The following is a 7,500-nucleotide window of genomic DNA, read 5'->3' as shown; positions in this document are numbered from 1 at the left end:
GGCAACCAAAGGTGCTGTTAGCGACGACTTCTGAAGACGCAACGAGACGCGACGGGTTTGCGCCCAGACGCGACGAGGCGATGCGGGATCTGCGCCCAACCGTGCCTACACCCGCCGACTTGATGCGGGAGCTGCTGGCCCAAGCATGCCTAGCGTGCAAGGCCTGCGTGCAAGGCTAGTGTGCAAGGCTCGTGGGCAAGGCTAGTGCGCAAGGCTAGTGCCCAAGGTCTGTGTGCAAGGCTAGTGCCCAAGGCTAGTGAGCATGGCCTGTGTGCAAGGCTAGTGTGCAAGGCTTGTATGCAAGGCTAGTGTGCAAGGCTGGTGTGCAAGGCTTGTGGGCAAGGCTGGTGCGCAAGGCTAGTTCCCAAGGGTTGTGTGCAAGGCTAGTGCCCAAGGCAAGTGCGCAAGGCTCGTGCCCAAAGCTAGTGCGCAAGGCTTGTGTGCAAGGCTACTGCGATGGGCCAGTGCCCAAGGCTTGTGAGCAAGGCTTGTATGCATGGCTTGTGTGCAAGGCTAGCGTCCAAGGCTTGTGCGCATGGCTTGTGCGCAAGGCTTGTGTCCAAGGCTTTTGTGCAAGGCTCGTGCGCAAGGCTAGTGTGCAAGGCTTGTGCGCATTGGCAGGTAGCCCACCAGCATGCACGATCCAAATGCCACTCACGCGACAACACGGTGCCAAGCCGGGCATGGTGTGCACTCAAAACCAATCAACGGACAGAGGTCATGCGTCATGGGGGGGATCTAGCAAGGCCATGGGGAAGGTCATGGAGGACCTTGGAAGCAAGCGCAAGACGAGAGCGAATCGAACAAGGGGCCAGGACGGGGCCTTGTGCCCATGGTCTTCGCAAGACAGCGTCCAAGGCACCCGAAAGCCCAAGGGAACCCAAACCCGGCCGACACTTGCAATCGCACATGCTCTCTGCAACACACCATCAATGCCGCCCAACGGGGCCAGCACGAGCAGTCCTCCGCGGTCCCCTGGCCCTGCGCACGTTTGTCTTCGAAACCGAGCATCAATGCCACAGAAAGTGCCGGGGCGCCAGCTGGAGCCATCATCCGCGTTGCCATGGCTCGCTTGGCCTTGGCTTGCCAGGCCCCGACACGAGCAATCGCGCATTTTCTTTGCAACCGACCATCAATGCCGCCCAACGGGGCCAGCACGAGCAGTCATCCGCGGTCCCCTGGCCCTGCGCACGTTTGTCTTTGAAACCGAGCATCAATGCCACAGAAAGTGCCGGGGCGCCAGCTGGAGCCATCATCCGACGTGCCATGGCTCTGGTCCCATGGTCTTCGCAACCGAGCATTCGTGACACCCGCGGGGCCAGGACACCAACCCTTCCGACACGAGCATTCGCGCATGTTCTTTGGCCACACAACAGCGCCAGCACGAGCAAAATCATCCGCGGTGCGGTGGCCTTGCACGGCCTTTTGTCTTTGGAACCAACCATCAGTGCCACGGGAAGTGCCGGAGTCCCGGCATCCGCGGTGCCAAGTCATTGCGCCCTTGGTCTCTGCAGCGGGGCATGCCGGGCACTCCCAACCATTGCAAGCAAGCAAGCAAGCAAGAAAGAAAGTAAGTAAGTAAGTAAGTATTACATATAGGGGCGGGACATGCGGGGAGATCTGCGAAACGTGCATTACGGGGCACACGCGTACCTACCGGGGCATACCGACCCCTATTGGGGCACACGTGTGCATATCGGGGCATACCGGGCCTATCGGGGCACACGCGTACATACCGGGGCATACCGAGCCCTACTGGGGCACACGTGCGCATATCGGGGCGTACCAAGCCTATCGGGGCATACGCATGTATCCCAAGGCATACCGAGTCTATCCGGGCATACGCGTTCATACCGGGGCGTAACGGGCCTATCGGGGCATACTTGGGCATATCCGGGCAAAAAATGCCCAAAACTTGCGCAACCTTGGCAACCGTGGTCCATTCCTCTCTATATGCCTAGCCTTGCCAACCGTGGTCCATTCCTCACTATATGCCATGGCCTTGTGCCCATGGTCTTCCCAAGACAGCATCCAAGGCGCCTGAAAGGCCAAGGGAGCCCAACCCAGCAATGCCCAGCCAAGGCCAGGCATTCCAGTGCCTACCCGGGCAAAAACGCCCAAAGCATGCCCCATTCGTTAGCCTATCCAGGCAAAAACGCCCAAAACCAGCCCATTCCAGTGCCTATCCGGGGAAAACGCCCAAAGCATGCCCATTCCTTAGCCTATCCAGGCAAAGACGCCCAAAACCAGCACATTCCAGTGCCTATCCGGGCAAAAACGCCCTAAGCCTGCGCATTCCAGCGCCCCGCAGCATGCCACCCTCCTATAGGGTTTGCGCAACCAACCCGCCTAACCACCAGTGGCAACCAAAGGTGCTGTTAGCGACGACTTCTGAAGACGCAACGAGACGCGACGGGTTTGCGCCCAGACGCGACGAGGCGATGCGGGATCTGCGCCCAACCGTGCCTACACCCGCCGACTTGATGCGGGAGCTGCTGGCCCAAGCATGCCTAGCGTGCAAGGCCTGCGTGCAAGGCTAGTGTGCAAGGCTCGTGGGCAAGGCTAGTGCGCAAGGCTAGTGCCCAAGGTCTGTGTGCAAGGCTAGTGCCCAAGGCTAGTGAGCATGGCCTGTGTGCAAGGCTAGTGTGCAAGGCTTGTATGCAAGGCTAGTGTGCAAGGCTGGTGTGCAAGGCTTGTGGGCAAGGCTGGTGCGCAAGGCTAGTTCCCAAGGGTTGTGTGCAAGGCTAGTGCCCAAGGCAAGTGCGCAAGGCTCGTGCCCAAAGCTAGTGCGCAAGGCTTGTGTGCAAGGCTACTGCGATGGGCCAGTGCCCAAGGCTTGTGAGCAAGGCTTGTATGCATGGCTTGTGTGCAAGGCTAGCGTCCAAGGCTTGTGCGCATGGCTTGTGCGCAAGGCTTGTGTCCAAGGCTTTTGTGCAAGGCTCGTGCGCAAGGCTAGTGTGCAAGGCTTGTGCGCATTGGCAGGTAGCCCACCAGCATGCACGATCCAAATGCCACTCACGCGACAACACGGTGCCAAGCCGGGCATGGTGTGCACTCAAAACCAATCAACGGACAGAGGTCATGCGTCATGGGGGGGATCTAGCAAGGCCATGGGGAAGGTCATGGAGGACCTTGGAAGCAAGCGCAAGACGAGAGCGAATCGAACAAGGGGCCAGGACGGGGCCTTGTGCCCATGGTCTTCGCAAGACAGCGTCCAAGGCACCCGAAAGCCCAAGGGAACCCAAACCCGGCCGACACTTGCAATCGCACATGCTCTCTGCAACACACCATCAATGCCGCCCAACGGGGCCAGCACGAGCAGTCCTCCGCGGTCCCCTGGCCCTGCGCACGTTTGTCTTCGAAACCGAGCATCAATGCCACAGAAAGTGCCGGGGCGCCAGCTGGAGCCATCATCCGCGTTGCCATGGCTCGCTTGGCCTTGGCTTGCCAGGCCCCGACACGAGCAATCGCGCATTTTCTTTGCAACCGACCATCAATGCCGCCCAACGGGGCCAGCACGAGCAGTCATCCGCGGTCCCCTGGCCCTGCGCACGTTTGTCTTTGAAACCGAGCATCAATGCCACAGAAAGTGCCGGGGCGCCAGCTGGAGCCATCATCCGACGTGCCATGGCTCTGGTCCCATGGTCTTCGCAACCGAGCATTCGTGACACCCGCGGGGCCAGGACACCAACCCTTCCGACACGAGCATTCGCGCATGTTCTTTGGCCACACAACGGCGCCAGCACGAGCAAAATCATCCGCGGTGCGGTGGCCTTGCACGGCCTTTTGTCTTTGGAACCAACCATCAGTGCCACGGGAAGTGCCGGAGTCCCGGCATCCGCGGTGCCAAGTCATTGCGCCCTTGGTCTCTGCAGCGGGGCATGCCGGGCACTCCCAACCATTGCAAGCAAGCAAGCAAGCAAGAAAGAAAGTAAGTAAGTAAGTAAGTATTACATATAGGGGCGGGACATGCGGGGAGATCTGCGAAACGTGCATTACGGGGCACACGCGTACCTACCGGGGCATACCGACCCCTATTGGGGCACACGTGTGCATATCGGGGCATACCGGGCCTATCGGGGCACACGCGTACATACCGGGGCATACCGAGCCCTACTGGGGCACACGTGCGCATATCGGGGCGTACCAAGCCTATCGGGGCATACGCATGTATCCCAAGGCATACCGAGTCTATCCGGGCATACGCGTTCATACCGGGGCGTAACGGGCCTATCGGGGCATACTTGGGCATATCCGGGCAAAAAATGCCCAAAACTTGCGCAACCTTGGCAACCGTGGTCCATTCCTCTCTATATGCCTAGCCTTGCCAACCGTGGTCCATTCCTCACTATATGCCATGGCCTTGTGCCCATGGTCTTCCCAAGACAGCGTCCAAGGCCCCCGGAAGGCCAAGGGAGCCCAACCCAGCAATGCCCTGCTATGGCAAGCCAAGGCCAAGCATTCCGGTGCCTATCCGGGCAAAAATGCCATTCCTCTCTATATGCCTAGCCTTGGCAACCGTGGTCCATTCCCCACCATATGCCATGGCCTTGTGCCCATGGTCTTCCCAAGACAGTGTCCAAGGCGCCCGGAAGGCCAAGGGAGCCCAACCCAGCAATGCCCTGCTTTGGCAAGCCAAGGCCAAGCATTCCGGTGCCTAACCTTGGCAACCGTGGTCCTTTCCTCACCATATGCCATGGCCTTGTGCCCATGGTCTTCGCAAGACATCGTCCAAGGCGCCCAAAAGGCCAAGGGAGCCCAACCCAGCAATGCCTTGCTAGGACAAGCCAAGGCCAAGCATTCCGGTGCCTATCCGGGCAAAAACGCCCAAAGCATGCCCATTCCTTAGCCTATCCAGGCAAAAACGCCCAAAATCTGCACATTCTAGTGCCTATCCGGGCAAAAACGCCCACCAGCATGCCACCCTCCTATAGGGTTTGCGCAACCAACCAGCCTAACCACCAGTGGCAACCAAAGGTGCTGTTAGCGACGACTTCTGAAGACGCAACGAGACGCGACGTGTTTGCGCCCAGACGCGACGAGACGATGCGGGATCTGCGCCCAAGAATGCCTAGACCCGTCGACTTGATGCGGGATCAGCTCGCCCAAGCATGCCTAGTGTGCAAGGCCTGTGTGCAAGGCTAGTGTCCAAGGCTAGTGTGCAAGGCTCATGTGGAACGCTAGTGCGCAAGGCTAGTGCCCAAGGCTTGTGTGCCAGGCCCGTGTGCAAGGCTAGTGTCCAGGGCTTGTGTGCATTGCTTGAGTGCAAGGCTTGTGTGCAAGGGTTGTGCGCAAGGCTAGTGTGCGGGGCTTGTGCGCATGGCTAATGTGCACGGCTTGTGTGCATGGCTACCGTGCAAGGCTAGTTTGCATGGCTAGGGTGCAAGGCTCGCATGCGAGGCTAGTGTGCAAGGCTGCGTGCAAGGGAAGCGTGCAGGGCGAGTGTGCGAGGCCACTGTGCACGGCGCCAGCACTAGCGAGCCATCATCCGCGTTGCCATGGCTCGCTTGGCCTTGGCTTGCCAGGCCCCGACACGAGCAATCGCGCATTTTCTTTGCAACCGACCATCAATGCCGCCCAACGGGGCCAGCACGAGCAGTCATCCGCGGTCCCCTGGCCCTGCGCACGTTTGTCTTTGAAACCGAGCATCAATGCCACAGAAAGTGCCGGGGCGCCAGCTGGAGCCATCATCCGACGTGCCATGGCTCGCTTGGCCTTGGCTTGCCGGGCCCCGACACGAGCAATCGCGCATTTTCTTTGCAACCGACCATCAATGCTGCCCAACGGGGCCAGCACGAGCAGTCATCCGCGGTCCCCTGGCCCTGCGCACGTTTGTCTTTGAAACCGAGCATCAATGCCACAGAAAGTGCCGGGGCGCCAGCTGGAGCCATCATCCGACGTGCCATGGCTCTGGTCCCATGGTCTTCGCAACCGAGCATTCGTGACACCCGCGGGGCCAGGACACCAACCCTTCCGACACGAGCATTCGCGCATGTTCTTTGGCCACACAACGGCGCCAGCACGAGCAAAATCATCCGCGGTGCGGTGGCCTTGCACGGCCTTTTGTCTTTGGAACCAACCATCAGTGCCACGGGAAGTGCCGGAGTCCCGGCATCCGCGGTGCCAAGTCATTGCGCCCTTGGTCTCTGCAGCGGGGCATGCCGGGCACTCCCAACCATTGCAAGCAAGCAAGCAAGCAAGAAAGAAAGTAAGTAAGTAAGTAAGTATTACATATAGGGGCGGGACATGCGGGGAGATCTGCGAAACGTGCATTACGGGGCACACGCGTACCTACCGGGGCATACCGACCCCTATTGGGGCACACGTGTGCATATCGGGGCATACCGGGCCTATCGGGGCACACGCGTACATACCGGGGCATACCGAGCCCTACTGGGGCACACGTGCGCATATCGGGGCGTACCAAGCCTATCGGGGCATACGCATGTATCCCAAGGCATACCGAGTCTATCCGGGCATACGCGTTCATACCGGGGCGTAACGGGCCTATCGGGGCATACTTGGGCATATCCGGGCAAAAAATGCCCAAAACTTGCGCAACCTTGGCAACCGTGGTCCATTCCTCTCTATATGCCTAGCCTTGCCAACCGTGGTCCATTCCTCACTATATGCCATGGCCTTGTGCCCATGGTCTTCCCAAGACAGCGTCCAAGGCCCCCGGAAGGCCAAGGGAGCCCAACCCAGCAATGCCCTGCTATGGCAAGCCAAGGCCAAGCATTCCGGTGCCTATCCGGGCAAAAATGCGATTCCTCTCTATATGCCTAGCCTTGGCAACCGTGGTCCATTCCCCACCATATGCCATGGCCTTGTGCCCATGGTCTTCCCAAGACAGTGTCCAAGGCGCCCGGAAGGCCAAGGGAGCCCAACCCAGCAATGCCCTGCTTTGGCAAGCCAAGGCCAAGCATTCCGGTGCCTAACCTTGGCAACCGTGGTCCTTTCCTCACCATATGCCATGGCCTTGTGCCCATGGTCTTCGCAAGACATCGTCCAAGGCGCCCAAAAGGCCAAGGGAGCCCAACCCAGCAATGCCCTGCTAGGGCAAGCCAAGGCCAAGCATTCCGGTGCCTAACCTTGGCAACCGTGGTCCTTTCCTCACCATATGCCATGGCCTTGTGCCCATGGTCTTCGCAAGACATCGTCCAAGGCGCCCAAAAGGCCAAGGGAGCCCAACCCAGCAATGCCTTGCTAGGACAAGCCAAGGCCAAGCATTCCGGTGCCTATCCGGGCAAAAACGCCCAAAGCATGCCCATTCCTTAGCCTATCCAGGCAAAAACGCCCAAAATCTGCACATTCTAGTGCCTATCCGGGCAAAAACGCCCACCAGCATGCCACCCTCCTATAGGGTTTGCGCAACCAACCAGCCTAACCACCAGTGGCAACCAAAGGTGCTGTTAGCGACGACTTCTGAAGACGCAACGAGACGCGACGTGTTTGCGCCCAGACGCGACGAGACGATGCGGGATCTGCGCCCAAGAATGC

Source organism: Tasmannia lanceolata, unplaced genomic scaffold, assembly GCF_043159265.1.
Source record: "Tasmannia lanceolata isolate RefF3 unplaced genomic scaffold, GAP_Taslan_0.1 ptg000269l, whole genome shotgun sequence".
In the NCBI taxonomy this organism is placed as follows: Eukaryota; Viridiplantae; Streptophyta; class Magnoliopsida; order Canellales; family Winteraceae; genus Tasmannia; species Tasmannia lanceolata.
Note: the sequence above shows the minus strand (reverse complement) of the source record.